This window comes from Podarcis pityusensis (genome assembly GCF_964106645.2).
Source record: "Podarcis pityusensis genome assembly, chromosome: 1".
In the NCBI taxonomy this organism is placed as follows: domain Eukaryota; kingdom Metazoa; phylum Chordata; class Lepidosauria; order Squamata; family Lacertidae; genus Podarcis; species Podarcis pityusensis.
The window spans coordinates 114,622,287-114,644,624 of NC_138028.1; positions in this window are offsets into that span (position 1 = coordinate 114,622,287).

A 22,338-nucleotide genomic window follows, 5' to 3' on the forward strand; every position below is an offset into this window, starting at 1 on the left:
AGCAATCACAATGACATCCCTTAGGAAGTATTAAGGGGCCCCAAGCGGAGAGCAATTTTGGAACCACAAAACAAGCAGCAAGGCCATAATAAGCAGGTTAAATTTGTCTTACACGTATTCCACCAGCCCCATCTAGTGGCCAAACTATTTGCAAGCTAAACACATAGCACTGGCTATGATTTGAAGTTACGCATTTGATTTAATGAGTGAGCTATTCATGTGTGAACATCTCTCCTGTTGAAAATTATGGGGTTCAAAAGGGTGTGACATTTGATTGATTATGTCCATAGAGTCTGTTTATTCTGAATTGTGATAGCAGAACAATCTGACTTCCCTTTCTACCGATCAGGTGGACGTCATGGAACGGGGTGACCAGAACCCAGGACAGAAGCATTCACGCTGCAACATTTTATTGCAGCCCCCCTACTAAAACCCTCTCGTTATGGCATCTTTCTGCCCCAGAGTGTGCAAAGTCCACATACCAGCAGCAGTGCAGATGCAAAGCATTGCTTCATGGATATTGAATGTGTTGATCATTTTAAGACGTTTTTAGAGGTTACTGTTTCTTGTGGAGTCGGGTTGCAGAATCTGAAAGAGCTTTCTGGTGCTGCACACAGGAGACTGGAGCAAGTTCTCCAGGCACTGGTATGCTTGGCTGCCTGTACATTGTCCTTGCACCTCTGGCAAGTAGCAATGCGGAATAGTGAGTTACTTCCTTGTTCTGATGGCCATCATAGCTGTCAAGTGTCCCTTATTTGAAGGGACAGTCCCTTATTCCAGCGCCATGTCCCGCTGCTGTCCCTTATTGATGGATGTCCCTTAAATGTCCCTTAAATGATGTACCTTAAATTTCAAAGGAAGCAGCTCCTCTCCCTGCTGGCCAGGGATGAGGGAGGCTCCAACTGTGTTGCTTGGCTGTGTTGCTCACCCAATAAGAAGTCTAAGAACGACTGGGGGGTGGAGCTTGCATGTCTTGTGTGTGGCTAGTTAATGCAAGCTAAGGGGTTTTTTGAATGCTGGAAGCCATTTTGTTGCACGTGCTGCTGCAAACTTTGCAGTGCAAAGCCAGGCCGGGGAGCCATCTTAAGTTGAGGCTGCATAGGCCTTGTGGTGCATGTGATTCAGATTCTAGTCAGTTGAACCTCTGGTTACAAAGTTGGTTGGACAGTGTTCTCGAAGCTACCAGCATGAGTTTGACCAGACTGCAGGAGGACAGGATGATTGGAGTGCCTGGAACAGGTGAGGCTGCAGGTCCCTTATTTTGGCTGCTGGTCCCTTATTTTCAAGGCTGCTGGTCCCTTATTTTCAAATCTGTAAGTTGACAGCTATGATGGCCATATGCAATCTCCAGGATGAGGCGGAGCTTGCCTGTAAACACCATCTGCTGAATAGCAACAGAAGGAGAGGGTTACTGCACTCATGCATGTCCTGCTTGCGGTTCTCCCAGGGGCACCTGATTGGCTACTGTGGGAAAGAGGGTGCTGGACCAGATAGGCCTTTGATTGGATCCAGCAGGGCTCTTCCTCTCTTTGTAAGATACCATCTATGCTCAAAGGGCCTTTGACAGGAGGAGGAGGAGGAGCAGCAGCAGCAACAACAACAACAACCGTGGCCTTTTTGGAGCCATCATTGGGAGGACAACAGAACCTCTGCAGTTTAGAATAAGTTATCTGAAATTTGGACATCCTCCAAATTAATCGGTTTGTAAAAGACCCATTAAAAACCAGTCATGAGGAGATTAAACCAGTGCTTCTAAAAAGGGGAATACCCTGACTCCTAACCAAAGAATGCTATATTATGGTTTTTTGGTTGTTGTTTTTTTGTCCTCTTTCTCTTCTCTTCTCTTCTCTTCTCTTCTCTTCTCTTCTCTTCTCTTCTCGTAATAATCACCAGAACTAGTATAATTGTTACTGCCACGAACAATTAAAGGGGATTATGTCATACAAGAACAGCAGTTTAAAATGCTCTAGCTTTTGCCTTCAGGTCTGTTTGGTTTTTTTGTTTTTTAACATCCATGATCGCACCCTATTTGTATATTTAATATTTTATGAATATTGGTTGTTGAAATACGGATAAAAGATATCTTCAGCATTCCAACTTGTTCTCTGAATTTGGGCTCTTTCTTAAAGCATACTATTGACCTGTTTGCAGTTTCATTCAGAACCTGGCATGTATCAGAAAAAGAAGAAAACAATCTCGTAAATGTGACGTATATAATTCTGAGGTGATTTTTACCTTCGAGGCAGCATTTTGAGTGTTGCGTGCCAGTCTAATATCCTACCTTGAAGACTTGCTCCCCAGGTAAGATTGCAGTGATGCCAATGCCATGCAGCTAATTTGGGTTTTTTAAATAAAATAAAAAAACCCTTCGGTTAATGCTGCATGAGTTTAATAAAATTGTGTTGTCTTGGTTTCACTTTAGCTGTTTCAATAAGTGTTATTTTATTTTTTACAATGACCAGCCCAAACTTCAGGAAATGAGTAGTTTTTATATGAATTAAACCACAAACACCTGCATTTGAGAGTAACTTAGCGGTCTCACTTAGAGACAGAATAAGAAGGAAATTTGAGACCAAAACCACAGACTTCCATTCTTACCACTGTACTCATGGTTGGTATTGACTCAGTATAGGATGGCGTCTTATATACTGCTCCAGAAGCAGCCATTTTTGTAGCTGATTCTTGCATGAAATTTTTAAATGTTTGGAGATCTGGGAATGCTGTCTTCCAGCTATCCTGAGTGAAGACTATGGAGAATTTCGTTTTTGAAGACGTTTGCTTCGCAGTTCAGCCATTCAGAGTGAAACTCCCAACACAACCCACAAGGACAATAGCTCAAAAGCAGAACCCCACACCACTTTTTTTTAAGGATTTCTCTGTTTTTCATGGCTGACATGCTCTTGGAAAAGTCAGTGTTTTAATTGCGTATCCAGCCTAAACATGAATCCTGAGGTGTCTGGGTGTAAAGAACAAGCAGACATTCACTTTATTAGAAACACAATTCTTTTTTTTTAAGTGAAATAAATTTTTGCTTCCCTCACTTCCCTCAGAATCTTTCTCAGTTGTTGCCTGGCAGTCAGCAATGGTGAAAGCTTCTGATGGAAACTACGCCCTGCATCTACGGTGTTATTTGGGTGAGCACCATCCTTGGGAGGCAGAGATACAAGTAGGGGATATCTCAGTCAGTACCAGTGGTAGTTGGTATCCATGGAGACTGGTAGGGCAAAAGGTAGGAGGACCAACAGTAGGGGGCACCAGAGCCAATGACAGGTGGAGCTGGAGCCATTGACAAAGAGAGCCATCTGTCCCTATCTCCCTCCCTACTGAGTTGTTCCAGGGGAAATACTGACACTAAGGAGAAGGAAGCTGACAGGCACTTGAACCCCCAGAACTAGTTGGTTTGTTGGTTGGTTGGTTGGTTGGTTAGATGGTTGGAAGGAAGAAGGCAGGCAGGTAAGGACAAACTGAAATTTGGGGAGGCCAATGCTCCATTTTTCCCAACAGACCATTCCTCGACTGGTCAGTACCTAGCAAGTAAGAGAGAAAGAGAGAGTGTGAGAGACTCTGAGACAAGACACTAATAATTTACCATCCCCCATCTCCTATGAGATATATATATATTTAAAAACTCTCCTTTTCCTGCATAAGCTCTGACCTTGTTTCCTTTACTCCTTCCCAAAAGTAACTTTATTATATACCATCAAGTTATATATAAGGGAAATTGCATGGTAAATTATTAGTGACTTGTCTCAGAAGAGATGGGGAGGGAGGGAAGGAGGGAGGGCGGGAGAGACCTGTGAGTCATAAATGACTGTGCAATAATAAATCAGATTACAGGTGAAAAGAGAGGGAAATGATAAAAGAGAGAAAGAATTAGAGAGGGAGGGAGAGAAGAAGAAGCCAGGGAGATGATATGCACGATTGGCTACCTATACTTCCTTATGATCCGCCCAAAAACATGTCAAAAGGATGGGGAGTGAGGATCCTCAGCATTGGGGGTTTTCAGCTGGAACTCGCCAGAATTCAGTTCTGGCACCTCTCAGGTGGGCACCATTGCCATTATAAGAGAACAGGGGAGGTGTTCATGGTGAGTTCTGGCACCTCTTTTTCTAGAAAAATAGCACTGCTCAGCATCAGGATGAATCCAGTTCAAAAAAGGAAGGAAAAACAGGTTTTCCTGGGACAAGAGTCCCTGGACTGCACTTTCCCATGTCATTAGCTGCTGTCAATGGAACCTGCAAATGCATCTTGTCCTAGTTTATTAGTTCTTGCCAGCTTACATATCCAGGCAAAATTGAGAGCTAGGAGAAAAGATGATATTGCAGGGACAAAATGGTGAGTACCAGTTAAAAATATGTCGCTCTCTAAAGTGAAGCTCAAATGTCTCCACACACATTGCTAAGGCCTGTGTTTGAGGGAAAAGAAAAAGTCCTTTTGTGTCATTTTTTTTTTAAATTTTTATTAAGGTTTTAGACAATAAAAAAGAGGAAAAAAACATACACAATACATATAACAACAACACACACAAAAAGCAACACAAAATTCAACAATAAAAAAAAACATAACAATTAAAAACAATATCTCTTTTCCATTTCCATTTTTAAATTACTTACTTTCTGGACTTCCTCATACCTCCCTCTTTTGTATTCCAATCCAAGTTATTTGTCCAGCAGTTTCTTTTCCACTTTTTTAATCCCAAACTTTAATTTAATAAAATATTAAAATATATAACTTCAACTTCTTTAAACCTAATCCTTGGTCTTAGTATCATATAACATTAAAATTTTCCCTCTTAATATCAAATTTCCATTTCTTTAAACATCTTTAATCTTAATCTTAATCTTAGTCTATCATTAACTTTAACCTGTACAGGTGGAAACCACTTATTTTCAATCCAACATCGCTCTAACATTCTTTAATTTTGCAGTGTTTCTGAAGATAGTCTTTGAATTTCTTCCAATCTTCCTCCATCGACTCTTCTCCCTGGTCACGGATTCTACCAGTCATTTCCGCCAATTCCATATAGTCCATAAGTTTCATCTGCCACTCCTCCAGCGTGGGAAGTTCTTATGTCTTCCAATACTTTGCGATGAGTATTCTTGCTGCTGTTGTTGCATACATAAAGAAAGTTCTATCCTTTTTTAACACCATTTGGCCGACCATGCCCAGGAGAAAGGCCTCTGGTTTCTTAGGGAAGGTATACTTAAATACATTTTTAAATTCATTATATATCATTTCCCAGAAAGCCTTAATCTTTGGGCACGTCCACCAAAGGTGGAAAAATGTACCTTCAGTTTCTTTACATTTCCAACATTTGTTATCGGGCAAATGATAGATTTTCGCAAGCTTGACTGGGGTTATGTACCACCTGTATATCATTTTCATAATATTCTCTCTTAAGGCATTACATGCCGTAAATTTCATACCTGTGGTCCATAACTGTTCCCAGTCAGCAAACATAATATTATGTCCAACGTCCTGTGCCCATTTAATCATAGCCGATTTTACCGTTTCATCCTGAGTATTCCATTTCAGCAGCAAGTTATACATTCTGTTTCCAATTTGGATCTTTCCACCTGGAAGCCAATTTTCCTGTCCAATTTAAATACCTCCATTATTTGATAATAATGAAGCCAGTCTCGCACTTTGTCTTTTAGTTTTTCAAAACTCTGCAATTTCAGTCTATCTCCGTCTTGTTCCAAAATTTCCCAATATTTCGGCCATTTGACCTCCATATTGACCTTTTTCAAGGCTTTCGCTTCCATTGGTGACAGCCACCTTGGGGTTTTGTTTTCTAACAAATCCTTATATCTTAACCAAACATTAAATAGCGCTTTCCTGACAATGTGGTTTCTAAATGCTTTATGTGCTTTGACCTTATCATACCATAAATATGCATGCCATCCAAATACATTATTGAAACCTTCCAAGTCCAAAATGTCAGTGTTTTCAAGGAGTAGCCATTCTTTCAACCAGCAAAAGGCTGCTGATTCATAGTAAAGTTTAAGGTCTGGCAGGGCAAATCCACCTCTTTCCTTTGCATCTGTTAGTATTTTAAATTTTAATCTAGGCTTCTTGCCCTGCCAGACAAATTTAGAAATATCTTTCTGCCACCTCTTGAAACAATCCATTTTGTCCACAATCTGCAAAGTTTGAAACAAAAACAACATTCTAGGCAATACTCTGGTTTCTCTTCAGATCGTATAAATCTTTCGCCTTTTCCTTTTGTGTCATTTAGATACTCATTCCTGCCTTTACCAATCCTCCTCTCATGCTAGGGAATTGATGTAGCTCGTCTCTCTTGTCATCCATGTCAATTTGTGGCTGAACATGAATATTGTGTCACATACAGGCTGTGGTTTTACATGCTACAGCTGGTAAGATTAGTTGCGTGCACAAGTCAATACCATCTTATGTATTAATTAGGCCTTTCTATTTTATTGATGCTTTTGAATTATGGTGCTGGAGGAGACTCTTGAGAGTCCCATGGACTGCAAGAAGATCAAACCTATCCATTCTGAAGGAAATCAGCCCAGAGTGCTCACTGGAAGGACAGATCGTGAAGGTGAGGCTCCAATACTTTGGCCACCTCATGAGAAGAGAAGACTCCCTGGAAAAGACCCTGATGCTGGGAAAGATTGAGGGCACAAGGAGAAGGGGTGACAGAGGACGAGATGGTTGGACAGTGTTTTCGAAGCTACCAACATGAGTTTGACCAAACTGCGGGAGGCAGTGGAAGACAGGAGTGCCTGGCGTGCTCTGGTCCATGGGGTCACGAAGAGTCGGACATGACTAAACGACAACAATTTTATGTTTACCACTAAGAACAGACACCTTTATGACTTTTATATCAGCGCAGAACAAGCGATCCCAAAGTAAACATAGCAGATGGAGAAATGTCCTTAGAGATGCTTAACAGTAGAGGCAGGGCTCCTTTTGTGGGAATATGTTTCTACATGCGCCATGTTCCGGGGGCATGGGATGGCTTTTGACAATTTGCCACATCAGTTCACCATTAGCTTGCCACATATTGAAATTGGCTGGCCAGAAGATTGTTAAAGGGCTTTGCTAGTAGAATTGGATCATATGTTTATGGCTGAAAGGATTACAGGGTCCTTTCGACAGAAATGCAGTGGTATACCATTTCCCCATTTTAGGCATCATTCTCGTTCCATTCCAAAGCATACGCTACACACAGGATTTATTGTGTGGCATAAAGGTTCTTGACTTTTATGCCAAAAATGTACATTCCATTAATATTCACAGCACTTACTGGGACCGCTGTGTGTACAGACACATCTGTCATTTGTGACTTCAGAATAATGCACCTATCCCAAGCTCCTGTCTCTATAAAAACCCTCATCCCATAGTTTTATTGTCCCCATGTAATGAATGGCGGTATTGCATGCTCCAGCTCTAATGCGTGTACCCCAATAAAATTAATATATCGTTATGGCTGACAGCTTCTTCCCGGCCTGAGAGTCACAGATTTGCCATCTATTAAAAACTGACAGCTTTAATATGACATCTAGTAAAGGTAAAGGTACCCCTGCCCGTACGGGCCAGTCTTGACAGACTCTAGTGTTGTGCGCTCATCTCACTCTAGAGGCCGGGAGCCAGCGCTGTCCGCAGACACTTCTGGGTCACGTGGCCAGCGTGACAAGCTGCATCTGGCGAGCCAGCGCAGCACACGGAACGTCGTTTACCTTCCCGCTGGTAAGCGGTCCCTATTTATCTACTTGCACCCGGGGGTGCTTTCGAACTGCTAGGTTGGCAGGCGCTGGGACCGAACGACGGGAGCGCACCCCGCCGTGGGGATTCGAACCGCCGACCTTTTGATCGGCAAGTCCTAGGCGCTGAGGCTTTTACCCACAGCGCCACCCGCGTCCCGCATAATATGACATCTAGTGCCACACAAATTAAAGTTGAAACCCAAAGACGCCTACTTGAGAACAAGCTGGGCTGAACACAGGGGAACTTCCACCTGGACAAACAACCACTAGATCAGGATCCATGGTATGTTGTCTTACGATGGCACACTTTGAAAAGAACTGCAGAAGGAAATCATTTCAAAGGAACAAAAGGCAGCAAGGAAGTAGAATTTGTTAACCCTCCTTCTGCAGCTATTACCTAACACTGAGAGCCATCAGAGATTATAGGGACAGAACTACCTAAACTGTATAGAAATTTATTCATGTATGCTACTACAGCGGCAAGAACGTTACTTGTCCAAAATTGGAAAGAAGCAGAAGTCCCAGTAAAAGAAGAATGGATACAAAAACTTATGGAATCTGCAGAAATGGTGAAACCTACTGAAGAATAAGAAATCAAGACAACAAAACTCTTAATAAAAGAATGGAAATGGTTTGTTGAATATTTACAGATAAATTGTAAACAGATAAGAACATTGGCAGAATTATTGTAATAACCTGCAGTTTCATAAGAGCATATATTTAAAGAAGACGAATAAATGAGCAAATTAAGTTAATTTGGATCTGCAGAAGATATTAAATATAAATTTAAGGAACCGCAGAAAGAGGGGGAAGGAAGTCAAGCTTTGAAATGTCAAAATGATTGTAAAATTAGTGAAATGTATAAACTTGAAAAGTATTGTTATTATTGTTATTGTTATATTATTATTATTATTATTATTATTATTATTATTATTTAAAAAGAGCCATCAGAAATGAACACTACACAAACAGATATAATATGTCTGTTGCTGGTCTGACTACTTCAGAGAGAGGTGTGGAATCAAATGTTCTCCCACAAAAAAATGCATCCATTTGTACAAAACCAGCATGTCAAGGGGGAATCTAGTCTGGAATCATCTTTTAGATGTGTAGGCACAATAACGTTTGATGAGGGAGGACTTTTCCCACCAGTCTGAGATGGTACAGCCCAACAATAGCTATCTCCCAGGGGGCCTCAGCTAATCTCTTTCTTATTTAAGCCCAGTAGTGCATCACCACACACAACCCTGATTTACAGCTTCACTACAGCTTCTCAGGTTTTGAGGTTGTTGCTTGCAGATGTTCACTTTTGTTATCCTAGTCAATGGCATCATTCCTCCTGGCTGCTGCTGCCACCTCAGCATCCTTCTCCTCTGCTGCCATAAGCTCGTGTTTCTGGGATCTGTCGCATAGGATGTCCCAGTCAATCAGAGATCATATGACACAGTTATGTCATTATGCCACATCGCCCATCAGATCAGGCTACAGGATGAGATCCACTGAGGGCAAATGGGAGCAACTGAGAGCGAAAATAACGCTTCCTAGATCAGTCGTGTGTGTATTCAAGTGGTGGCACATCCTCTTAGCAAAACTGATCAGCTACAGCTTTGTTGCCATGTATTCCATCTGATTGTTCTTTTTCCTAGTAATGGCGACCTCATTATATAGCCAGTCAGTGGCAATACCCTCACTCTGAACTAGCACTGTCTGTCCACAGTGACATCATCACACAGACACATCTGATTGGTGAAGTGATGGCATTCCTGTTCTTGGGAAGAAGGTAGATGTTATTTTAAATAATAATAATAATAATACTAAAGTAACAAACAGAGACACGGGTGGCACTGTGGGTTAAACCACAGAGCCTAGGACTTGCCGATGAGAAGGTCGGTGGTTCGAATCCCCGCAACGGGGTGAGCTCCCGTTGCTTGGTCCCTGCCCCTGCCAACTTAGCAGTTCAAAAGCACGTCAAAGTGCAAGTAGATAAATAGGTAAACAGCGGGAAGGTAAACGGCGTTTCCGTGCGCTGCTCTGGTTCGCCAGAAGTGGCTTAGTCATGCTGGCCACATGACCCGGAAGCTGTACGCTGTCTCCCTCGGCCAATAAAGAGAGATGAGCGCCGCAACCCCAGAGTCGGACATGACTGGACCTAATGGTCAGGGGTCTCTTTACCCTTTAACAAACAATCAGGGCCATGAACAAATACAGACAAGCTGAGCAAGGAACCATTTTGAAGGATTTGGAGGTCCCTGAATGCTCCCATGGAGCAAACACGTTTGTCAGTGAATATTCAGTAAGGTCTTAATTATAAGCACCCAACTGCAAACATGTTATCTTGTTATATATTTCAGTACTTTAAATATTTCCTGTGAGTCCTGGAAGACCTGCTCCCTGCTTTGCAGGCCTTTTCCCACCTGGCCTGGGAGGGTGGGGCCCTGACTGACTCCAGCTACAAAAGCTGAGGCTGCTGAAGAGACCAGGGATCATCTTGGCTGTCTCTCAGTGCAGACCCAGGTCACTGAGCCTCAGCTTCCATTGCTGTCACCCACCATGAACCACCATAGGCAGGAATGGCAGCAACAGCAGCAGACACATTCTATGCTTATGGTAATATTTTATTCCCTTGCGAATTATGCTGTTTTACATGTACACTTTATATTTGGCTTCCTTTATTAATGTTTCTTCTGAAATCTTTTAAGATTGGTTTTTACAAATTTAACTTTGTAAACCACTAGGCGGGATGGAGGGAAGTCATGAGGCTCAGTTGAGCCAAAGAGATATAAAATGTGGATATGATGTTACGTACTGAGATTACATGTAAAATTAATAATAATAAAAAAATAACGATGTTTTAAAACTTTGTTGTGTTAAATGTGCATTCTGTAGTTGGCCTCCTTTGTTTTTTAAAAAATAAATCCTTAAGGTAATATGTTAGTTTCCAGTTAATTATCCTGCTTTGAAGGAATACTTTACAGTGGTACCCCAGGTTACATATGCTTCAGGTTACATATGTTTCAGGTTACAGGCTCCGCTAACCCAGAAATAGTGCTTCAGGTTAAGAACTTTGCTTCAGGATGAGAACAGAAATCGTGCTCCGGTGGTGCGGCGGCAGCAGGAGGCCCCATTAGCGAAAGTGGTGCTTCAGGTTAAGAACAGTTTCAGGTTAAGAACGGACCTCTGGAACAAATTAAGTACTTAACCCAAGGTACCACTGTATATTTGACTTTCTTCAGAATTCTGGATTGTTTTATTTGATGTTTGAATGTCGTTTGTAAACTGTATTGAGATTCCCCCCCCCCCCAAAAAAAAAATATGAAGTGGTATAGAAATTAAATCAACAACAACATATTCGTGTCACGGAGCATTAGAAAGACCGTTCAGCAGATCCTTAGGCTCTACAATTCTGTATGTGTACACACACAGGCCAAGAGATGTTTGCTACGGCTCTGCTATGCTGCTGACCTTCATTCAGCGGAATCTGTTTTCCAATTCCTGAATGTGACTTGGGAAATCAACACTGAAATGCTTTGTACCCAGAAGCCAGGCTCAGTTAGAAATTACCTCTGTAGATACGATCCAGGTACAGAGCCAAACCCAATTTAAAAACCACTGTGGCGACAATGAAGTCAACCTATGCCGGAGACAGTATTTCATGCCATTACACTGGTGCCTGCAGGACAAAGGAAATGTCTTACATGGAAAGGTATTGTTGCCACTGTTGCTGCATTCATACCCTAAGCGAGCCGGCACACACCGAAGCTGTTTCCACATCAATCCACTTACAATCAGGGGCTGCGGAAAAATTTAGCAATCGTGCCAAGCTGTGCCTAAAGAGTAGAATTAGGGGAAGCCCAGAAGCACTGGCGCAAGAGCAAACTTGGGAGATTTAATCCTGGCTCCGTTGAAATAATTGTCAAAACCTGCATTGGACCAAAGAGCAATTGGCAGGAGAAAGGCATCAATTAAAACACGTATTGGGAGTTTATTTCTGCTCAAGGCAAGAATGAGTTTAGCAGCTACAGTGGTACCTTGGGTTACGAACTTAGTCCGTTCTTAAACTGAAACCGTTCTTAATCCGAGGTGCGCTTTCCCTAATGAGGTCTCCCACCACCGGTGCCCTTCCACTGTTCCGCTTCCGTTCTTAGACCGAGGTAAAGTTCGCAAACTGGGACACCACTTCCGGTTTTGCGGAGTTCGTAAACCGAATCGTTCATAAACAGGACTGTTCTTAAACCGAGGTACCACTGTATTTTGATAGCAAGCAAAAGCTCCCAAGTCACAGAGTGAGCCGGCCAGTAAATCGTACAGTTCAAAGTTGGAGTTCACAACACTGACAAAAAAAATGCTCTTCGCAGACTTTGCTGGGTGTCAGGCCTGATGAGCGCAGCGGCTCATTCCCTGCGGGTCTAACTCCATGATTCAGTTGCTGAGAATAAAGATCCCTGCCTCTCCACAGCTGTCTATATCTCCTCCTCTCCGGGGCTTTCCCAAGCAATCAGAGACTGTGTCTGTGTGAAGCTGACCTCTCCTCCTCCCCTTTCATGCCTTTTCTAGGAGACAGAGGAGGAAGGGAGCTTGTTGCGAGAGGATGGGGAGACACCTATGGCACTTTACACAGCCTCTTGACCTACCTTATCCCACCCTCTGCTTCCACTCCTGATTCTTCTCTTTGCCACAGACTCTCCCAGCTTATTAAGCCCTGTTACCCTTCAGCTTCCAACACCTCCTCTTCCTGGTCTTCTCCCTCTTCTCCCTGTGACCACTCATCCACATCCCACCACCAATCCCCGGGCTTTGAGCGTTCTTCTCTTGGAGGTTCCTCAGCTGGTTCCTCCCACCATTCCTCTGCATCCAATCAGCCCATGACATCCCACGACCGGCATGCTCTGTAATATTGCCCCCCTTCCCCTCTATGGAAGTCAACATTATTTTGAGTGTGGATTCTGGTGTGTTTTGAAAGAAATCATGATTATGGTATTCTTGCATGCCAGGCGGTTATATCTTAGCTGTGCTAAGGATTTTTTAATATATATTTTTTTAAAAGATGTGGGATTCTATATACTGTACTTTTACTGTACTTTTAAGACAAGGGTTTTTTTAACTCAAAAATTAGGTTAAAAAACTTTGGATTTGGATTTGATATCCTGCTTTATCACTACCAGAAGGAGTCTCAAAGCAGCTAACAATCTCCTTTCCCTTCCTCCCCCACAACAAACACTCCGTGAGGTGAGTGAGGCTGAGAGACTTCAGAGAAGTGTGACTAGCCCAAGGTCACCCAGCAGCTGCATGTGAACGAGTGAGGAATTGAACCCAGTTCACCAGATTACAAGTCTACCACTCTTAACCACTACACCACACTGGCTCTCTCACACTTGGGCTGTCTTATACATGGATAGTGCATTGTGGGGACAGGTGATTGGTTCCACCTGCGAGCAGCATGTTTTCAGCCTTTGATATCAGGGTTAGTGATTTCTGTCATCCCCCCCCCCATGCTTAATTCTCTTGTCAATTATCCCCCAAAAAGCTCAACAACTCCAGGCCATTTTTTGCCATTTACTTAAAATTGAGTCCTAAACATGGGGGCGTCCAACACACACAAAAATACAGTAATTGAAAAGAAATGAAGATGGAAGAGAGAAGCCTAATGGTGAATTGTACATAAGTGACTGTAGAAAATGGCGCTTCAGTATGATAGGCAAGTTTCTCTGCTCAGCTGCAGGAAAGGGTTTCTGGTTGTCATCATGGAAATACCTCAAAGTCCCCATGATGGGTGGTGGCCATTAGGGTTGTTAGGGTGGAGATCAGAGGAGTCAACAGTAGATGGGACCAGAGGAAACAGCAGTAAGAACCAACTGATCCTAGAACTCCTCCTTCATCTTCTCTGCAGAATTCTGCAATGGGGCAATACGGAGATTGAGGAGTAGGAAGCTGAGAGGCAGGGACATTGCCTGGACTGGTAGTGAGTCTCAAGGAGGGATCCAATTCATTCCTCGTTTAAAGTTGAATCTAACAAATTCACACTTTCTGGAAGAGTGAGAAAATAGAAACACAGCCACCCTTCAAAATTATCTGAATTTTGCAATGCAGTTTTCCAACTTAGAAGAATGTGCCTATTAGGGGAAACCGTGCATGGAACTACCGGTAAATATATTGGGGAAAATAGCACCAAAAATGAATTATGTCAGGAGAAATTGCTTGCTGCAATGTGCAAATGAGTCACAGAGGTGCACCAAGATGTGTTTAGGAGGAGAAATCAGCACTAAAATGCTAAATAAATTCATGAGAGTTAATAATAATAATGGCAAATTGTTGCAGAAATGTGGAGAACTGAATTGAAGATTAAAGACATGAGGAAGTGAGAGCACCCAAACTGTCATATCCCTGTTTCCCTAAGAAGGCCGGCAAGGGAGGGATACAGGATGAGAGCAGACCCCACTCGCCCTCATAGGCCAACCCCCATTGCCTCAAAAAAATGGTTTCACAATCAAAGCATCGGGTTGAGGGGGGATGTGTGAAGGGGAAAAACCGCAATCACATATTTATTCTAATGCCCCTACTGGTTGATGGGTAGGCATTCTTCAGCTTTGAGTGAGTACGCATATGCTAAATGAGCACATCTAATTGCACAAGAAGATTTGTTGTTGTTGTTTTTTTGAAAAAAACTTTTTTTGAAAAAACGAATGTTTTGGAGAAATTGATTCATGGGGAAGCAGCAAACTGATGTAGACTGCAAGGTTCCCTTCCCCCAAGGAAATCTACATTTATCTTAATTCCACGAGCCAGCAAGGCCTCCACAGGAACATGCACTTTGAAGCTGTTCAGGGCTGCTAATTGATCCTTCCCGCAACGAAGTGCCAGGGCGCATGCTATGCGCAATCAAGGCCAAGCCACAGATGCCTAGCCTGCCATTTGCTGCACCAGATCGCTCTGTATCTTCTCAGGGCCATTCGCCAGTACAAACCAATCAAGTGTAAACAAGAAAGACGGAAACCATAATCACCATGTCGATTATACAGCTCACGGCTGACTTGGATATCCCTTGCAAATTCTCTTGCTGGCGGTCTTGCTATACCAGATGATCACTACAAGGCCAATGCTCTGAAACATAATAACCCTAGTTACTCGCTTCCACACACACAACCCATTACCATTGCATGAGGGTAGAGCGTGGGCTACTTCCATCCATCTTGAACACCCCTGTAGTGTTGCCATTCCTGTTAGCCCCTTACCACAATGGCAGGATCCATTAGGTTGCAACTTCCCCCCCTTACCCATTTATTGAAAGAGGAAAAAGGAAATCCACTGTCCACTCAGCTCATCACAAACATTTTAAACACGGAGGAAGGGTTTGCAGAAACCCACAGCTGCAACTCCCCAGATTAGCTGAAATATTGTTCTGTTTGCTGCAAAGAAGCCCAGCAGATGATCCAGGTATGACAGATTATATAGACTCATAGTCACAATCATTCCCTGACTTTGCAGCCGTGTGTAACCAAAATGGCACCACAAACACAAAAGAGGTGGTGTCAGGCTGGCTGAAGTACCCCAAAAACTACTTCAAACACACACATTTTTGAGGTGGATAGTGGGAATTAAGTGTGGGAGGTCTGCCTTCAAAACAGCCCAATGAGGACTGAGCATACTCAGTGGACAAGTCGTGTTTACTGACTGCTGAGGCAGAGGGATGGGAAACCACTGGGAGGGGAAACAGAATGGGGTATCTTGGAAGCTTCCATGGCCGGCCGGCACCCCGCATGGGAGCGCCCGACACTTGGACGTTGTGTTGCAGATCCTGTTTGTAGTACTAGGAAGCTCGTTGCATTTATGTAGAGCGCTTGGCTGCGTGAGGCCAGTCAGTACACAATTTTTAATTATTTCCTCTGCGCCTTGCAAAACGGGGTTGCACTGACATCTAGTGGAGATGTGGTTGGTTTTTAATGAGATTCCTGAAGAAACAATCATTGTTTTGAGGGGGAGAAGGGGATGTGTGTGTTTTGGGGAGGGGGTTGTTTTCATGAAGGAATTCACCAATAAATCAGTGTTAGAAAAGGCTTAAGTTTCCATACAGAACCTGGCAGACTTCAAGACTCTGAAATATGTATTTATACGAGGCATAGAGGAGAAAAGTGTATGGCCTGGAAAGACAGAGGTCTTCACCGTAAAGCTCACTGGGTGGTCTTGAGCACTGACATTTCTCTGTGGGGAAATTCTGGGTGGGCAGAGTCATTATTTAGCTGATGTTGGACTTGGGAAGGTCCCAGGCCTGTGAATTTATAGAAGTGAAAAATGGGCCGCGCAAAGGTAAGGTTCCCCCATGGTCTGAGGACTTCCGAAGCATGCAAGCCAAAGTAAATTAAATGAAAAGAAACATTTGTTTGAGGTGGAGAAAGACAGCTTGACAAAGGTCTAGGTGGGGTGCTTTTTCTGGGGGGACGCAAGGGTACGCATACCCCTAAATATTTTGTGAATCTAAGTTTGGCCTCATTGAGGGGCAGTATTTCAATACGAGTAGGAAAATGAGAGTACAGTGGTACCTCTGGTTACATACTTAATTCGTTCCGGAGGTCTGTTCTTAACCTGAAACTGTTCTTAACCTGAAGCACCACTTTAGTTAATGGGACCTCCTGCTGCCGCCGCGCCACTGCTGCACGATTTCTGTTCTCATCCTGAAGCAAAGTTCTTAACCTGAGGTACGATTTCTGGGCTAGCGGAGTCTGTAACTTGAAGTGTATGTAACCTGAAGCGTATGTAACTCGAGGTACCACTGTACTCCTTAACATTTGTTTAGAAAAAAAGCACTGGGTCTAGGTGTAAAGACTTGAGGGACCTATGGAATATCAAGGGCAGATTGGGGGTGGTCGAGGGTGTCAGTTGGAGGAGAAATGGAGGTCAGGGAATTGGTCTGCTTCAGCAACAACATATTATGGGGTGGTGTGGCATTAGGTTCAGGAAGATTGGAGTCATGAGGTTTGTAGATTGCTCTCCCCAGGAAGGCTCGCCTGGCGCCTTCATTACATATCTTTAGGCATCAGGCGAAAACGTTTTTTCTTCAACCAGGCATTGGGTTGACTAACATTCTATGGCTTTTTAAATCTGTTTGTGGAAGCGGAGGTATTGGTTTGTTCCTCTTTACTATGTATCTTGTATTCTCATTTTGTATTTGTTTTTCCTGTTGTGAACCACCCTGGGATCTTCATATGAAGAGCAGTATACAGATATAAATAAGGATAATCATCCCCATGCTATTTGGGGATGTTTGGGAGGAAGTAAGTACACTCCTTCCACACACAAACACACCCCGTATATATCAATAAAGCTACCAATCCTGAATCCTAAATCTTTAGCAGTAAATAATCCAGGAAGGTGGGGAGGGTGTGAACAATAGGTTTCCTTTTCCTTTACCTCACCCACTTTCAGGAAATTTGAATCATGCTACAAGCTTCCTCTTCCAGGTGGGTTGGAGCCCTGAACTCCTGTTGGGACTGGAGGGGGTACACTGCATCATTCAACGTGGGTCCCCAATTGTCCCCTATAATACTGAAGCTGGGCATTCCTGTTTGGAAATTAAACGGGGCCACTTAAAAATGAGGTTGCTGTTTCTAGATACACAGGGTGCAACCCAGGGAAGTAGAGGTTTGTTAGAGTTTATAAAGCCAAGTAACTTGTCAAGTACACAACTCCCATCATCCATGCCCATTGGCCATGCTGTTTGGGACTGATGGGAGCTGTAGTCCAACCCACTCTCTGGAGGACAACAGGTGCCCTTCTTCTGTCCTAAGGTCTGCACCCGATACTTTGGAATCCCAACACCGGACAATGCAATCCTATGTGTTTCTACTCAGAATGATTGAACTCAGTTCAGTCGACATCTGCTTGGGCCTAGGACTGTAGCCTAATTAATTTGCATGCAGAACAAGTCTATCAGATATAAGAAGAATGGTCTATTGCAAGTAGATAATTTTTCCCTGCTCCAAAGCTGCAGCGGAACTGTTCTGTCAAACCATTGTTTATTGACCTAATTTCCCTTTCCCCTGAATGTTGAGAGGCTCCTCTGGTAAATAATGAATTGTTCATGTCTTATTCACTTATTTTCTTTATGTCCATTTTGTGTGCTTCAGAATGATGATTTCTCACTAACCTCGGGAGTGTTTCCTGGTGGGTTAGTTTTCAACCAGCGGTAGCTCACGAGGGAGGCAGAGGCAGCGACGTCCTCCCAGTGGGGTGCTGGAGTGAGCTCCAGAATGGTGGTGTCAGCCCCCTAGATATGCTAATGTTTGTGGGGCTGTGAAACCAGAACTCCCCCAGCCCCATTGCTGTCCCTCCACCACTCAGCTCCAAAGATTGCAGTGCCATCACTGCAGAGAGGGCACAACTCCCGAAGCAGACCCTATTTTATGCCACCACTGAATGTGAGAAGGGGAGTACCGTCAAACAAGTAATCTCACATGAAATCTTGAGTTGGTACTGTTATTTCAGAAGACTGTTGCATGCCGGCTAATGCACGTTTGAATCCAAGTCTTCAAACAAATGTTAAACATTTAAGTGTGAACTCAAGTGAGATTATTATTATTACTAATAAAATAATTATACCCTGCCCATCTGGCTGGGCTGCCCCAGCCACTCTGGGCAACTTCCAACACAAATAAAAACATAATAAAACATCAAACATCAAACCTTAAACCTCTGAATTGCCTTCAGAGATCTTCTAAAAGTTGTGTAGTTCTTTATATCCATGACATCTGATGGGAGGGCGTTCTGTGGGGAGGGCGCCACTGCCGAGAATGCCCTCCGATTGATTTCAATAGATCTTAAATCACCACAAATTTGGAAGCAGTTTGGTTTGCTGGGCGTTCTCTAGAGAACTTGCCCTTTTATGGCTTTGAACCAGGGCTGATGAGGAATTAGCCAATAAATTATTTTAGCAATTGAACATATGAGGTACCCTTAAAAGAAGTCAGACGATTGGTTCATTTAGCCCAGTGCTGTTTGGTCTGCCTGCCAGCGACTCTTGTTCTCTTCCCGGCCCTTGTTAAGCGAGATCCTTGGCTGTGGCTCCCCATAGTAATGCCATTCCTGAGAGCTCCTGGGAGACAGTGTCTAGGTTTTGTACAAGCTGAAGTAAATCCGCCAGCATTTATTTCTTTGTCTTTAGCAGGCCTTAAAATGAGGGAGGGCAGTCTCTGCACAAGCTGTCTTTGGCATACAAAATTATTGCTATTGTGGGGGGAAGCAAAAAATAGCAAAATGCCCGACCACAGAGTGCAATGACTTGTTGTTATGATGATGATGAGAGGAGGAAGTGAGTGTGTACAGGCAGACACAATACTTTGTACAGTGGTACCTCGGGTTAAGAACTTAATCATTCTGGAGGTCTGTTCTTAACCTGAAACTGTTCTTAACATGAGGTACCACTTTAGCTAATGGGGCCTCCTGCTGCCGCCGTCGTGATTTCTGTTCTCATCCTGAAGCAAAGTTCTTAACCCGAGGTACTATTTCTGGGTAAGCGGAGTCTGTAACCTGAAGCGTCTGTAACCTGAAGCATCTGTAACCCGAGGTACCACTGTATGTGGTTCACAGAGGTGCATGAAACACAGTGACAGGCAGGAACACCAGGCTTTATTGCATACAAAAGCTGAAATGAGTGACTGGGGCCTTAGAGCTCAGCTTAGTTTTGGCCTACACTTGCAAGCAGAGTACAATGGTAGAACAGTCAGCAGCCGGAAGTGCAGCCAGGAGAATTCATTTTGCACACTCCTCTTTGTGAAAATGACCTGCCGAATTGCCATCCTCCTCCTCGTCGGCTAAAGGGTTTGGTGAAAATCTCTTGTCCTGATGTTTAGAGCTTCAGGCATAGGGCTGTGAAGTGGGGCATGTCCCCCTCAAGGAAACTTCAATTTTCATTAAAAAGAAGCAGCAGCTTCCACTTCATGAAGTCTCATTGGGGAGAAATATGATACACACAGAGAGAGAGTTAAATAATTTCCCTTGCATTTCCCCCATATATTTCTATTTTCTGGCCAATGCGTTGCATCCCATACCCCCAACCTGCTCCAGGGGGTTCGGGGGGGGCATGCCAGGGGTATGATTTATGTACGGCTAAACATGTGTAAAATATCCTTTCAGATCTTTGTGCATTCAGGAGAGAGCAGGAACGCTGTGACCATCTACAGTCACATTCGGTTTGTGTCCTCATACGTTTAGCTGAACACCAGAGTAGCGCTATTGTGACTCTCCTTGCATTATCCCATTATCAGAAAGCTATGTGTTTTCCAGGCCAAGGAGAGTCATGGCTGTTACCTCACTTCCTGTCACCCTGATGACAGAACAGCTAATGTCTGAACTTTGCTTTAGAACAACCAGCTGCGGGTTCCTCCCACAGCGAAGTCAGAGACACGGCCCCCCCCCCCCACCAAATAGCAGACACGCATTCTCGTTTAACAACTAATTGATTTATTTAACAATACAAATTTCTTTCTACCACTTGGTGTAAGCAGAGAAAAGTTCAGAAACAAAATTATTCTTATTTTTTTAAAGTTTAAATGTTTACACAAAAAAACCCCAACCTCTTACTTCAGTAAATATAAAATTTACAGACAAAAAAAAAAAAACCTACATGAAAAAGAACAGGGTTGTGACAAACCGATGACAGAAAGAGAATTCAGACTCAATAATCAAATGTTTGGTAAAGAGGACAACGGGCAATAGTGAGGAAGCATCTCCCTTTGAAGGTTTCTGAAATCTGAGGTGCAAAATGAAACAAAGCACATTAAAAACAAGAACAAGATTTTTAATTATACTCTATATTTTGCGACATAAATATTTGAAAGCTTTGTAGGTCACATATTTAATATGTGAAATATACAATTTGCAGCTCATTGTAAATCCATGGGAGTGTTGTACATGCAAAGTATGGGTGCATTTTTTTCGGGCATACGGGAACCAGCAAAATCTTTTGAGTCTTTCCCCACACTCTTACGATGCCTGGTAGTTGTAGGGCCTTAGTTCTCTTAGGTTATAGTGCAAACCTACAAAGCGTGCATGCAGTATAAACTCCACTCATTTTAGTGGGACCTTCTGTGATCCACTGAAATGGATGAAGGTTGCCTAGCAGAAGCACCCTACAGATCACACCCTATATAATGTGCTCCCCTTACAAAATGAGATGTAGGCCTAGATCTCGCTGAGGTTTTTAGTGCTGCAGACTGAAGTCTGCGGCTTATATGACCAGAACTGCTGGGATAGCTCATTCGGTAGAGCACGAGACTCTGAATCTCAGGCTCGTGGGTTCGAGCCCCATGTTGGGCAAAAGATTCCTGCACAATAGGTAGAGGGTTGGACTAGATCAGGGTTCCCCAAACTTAAGTCCCCAGCTGTTTTTGGACAACAACTCCCATCATCCCTAGCTAGCAGGACCAGTGGTGAGGGATGATGGGAACTGTAGTCTAAAAACAGCTGGAGATCCAAATTTGAGAAACCCTCGACTAGATGATCCTTGGGGTCCAGTCCAACTCTACAATATGGAGAAGCAATGGAGACTGAATACTTCCATGTACACAGAAATCTAGCATGCCAGGGATATAGCTAGGCTAAAATCCTGCCCTCCAACATTTAGTTTTCTATGTAGAGGGAACTTTTGTGTATCGTTCAAATCATGAGTCTCTTCTCTATCTGCAGTTCCGAGGTGGCACATCCCAGAAACAGCCTGGCCACCTCAGTGAGGACTAGAATATAGTGAGAAACGTAGTACAGAACAGTCTGTTCGCCTCTGCCAGACCAGACAGAACCCAAATTTTACAATGACTCTTGCATCAGGTTCTGAAATCGAACCTGAGCTGTTAACAAACCCCTCTCAAACGGCAAGTGAAAACGGCCTTCGGTTGAGAGGTAAACTTGTTTCAGAATATGTAAATATAGAGAATTAAGGAACATGGGTCTGGTGATGTCAGACACGGAGATCAAAAGTTTTACAGGCATGAACCTGCAACATGTTTAAGCCTCTGCATTCTGACAATACTTAGATAATTGCAAATACTGAAATGCAATTTCCAATAAATGCAAAGCACAGAACTTTTAAATGGAGGAGGCGCTCCGAAACTTCCAAAAATGCACAGCAGATCTGGTGGGCGAGGATTACAGATAGCAAATTAGTCATAAGAAAGCAGTTAAGGTCTTTCTGTCTCTAAGCTATGGGCTGCATCCAGTTGGCACCCCTCTGCTGACAGAGGGCCCTTTGATCTAGTGGAGCCTTCCGGGATTGAGTTGGTCTTCAGGGATTTCCACTCTCACTTGATGTTCCAAAGGGTACTCCAAGCCTCCAGGGTGGATTTTGGGAGGCTGGACTATAGGGGAGGCTGGCCATTGCCCAAGAGCTCTTTGATATCTGCTCAGCTGACAGAAGGCCCTGCTGGATCAATGAGTCTTTCTACCCGCAGAGGGATATCAACTGGAAGCAACCCTTCGTCACCACCACAGAGAACATAAAAAGAGAAAGTAATCGCCACCGAACAAGTTGCAAGAATTTCATGCCTGTGTCTAAGACTCGATTCATACATTGTTCTGATGAGTTTACGGCTTGCATTGGGTGAAATGTAGATATTTTTATTGC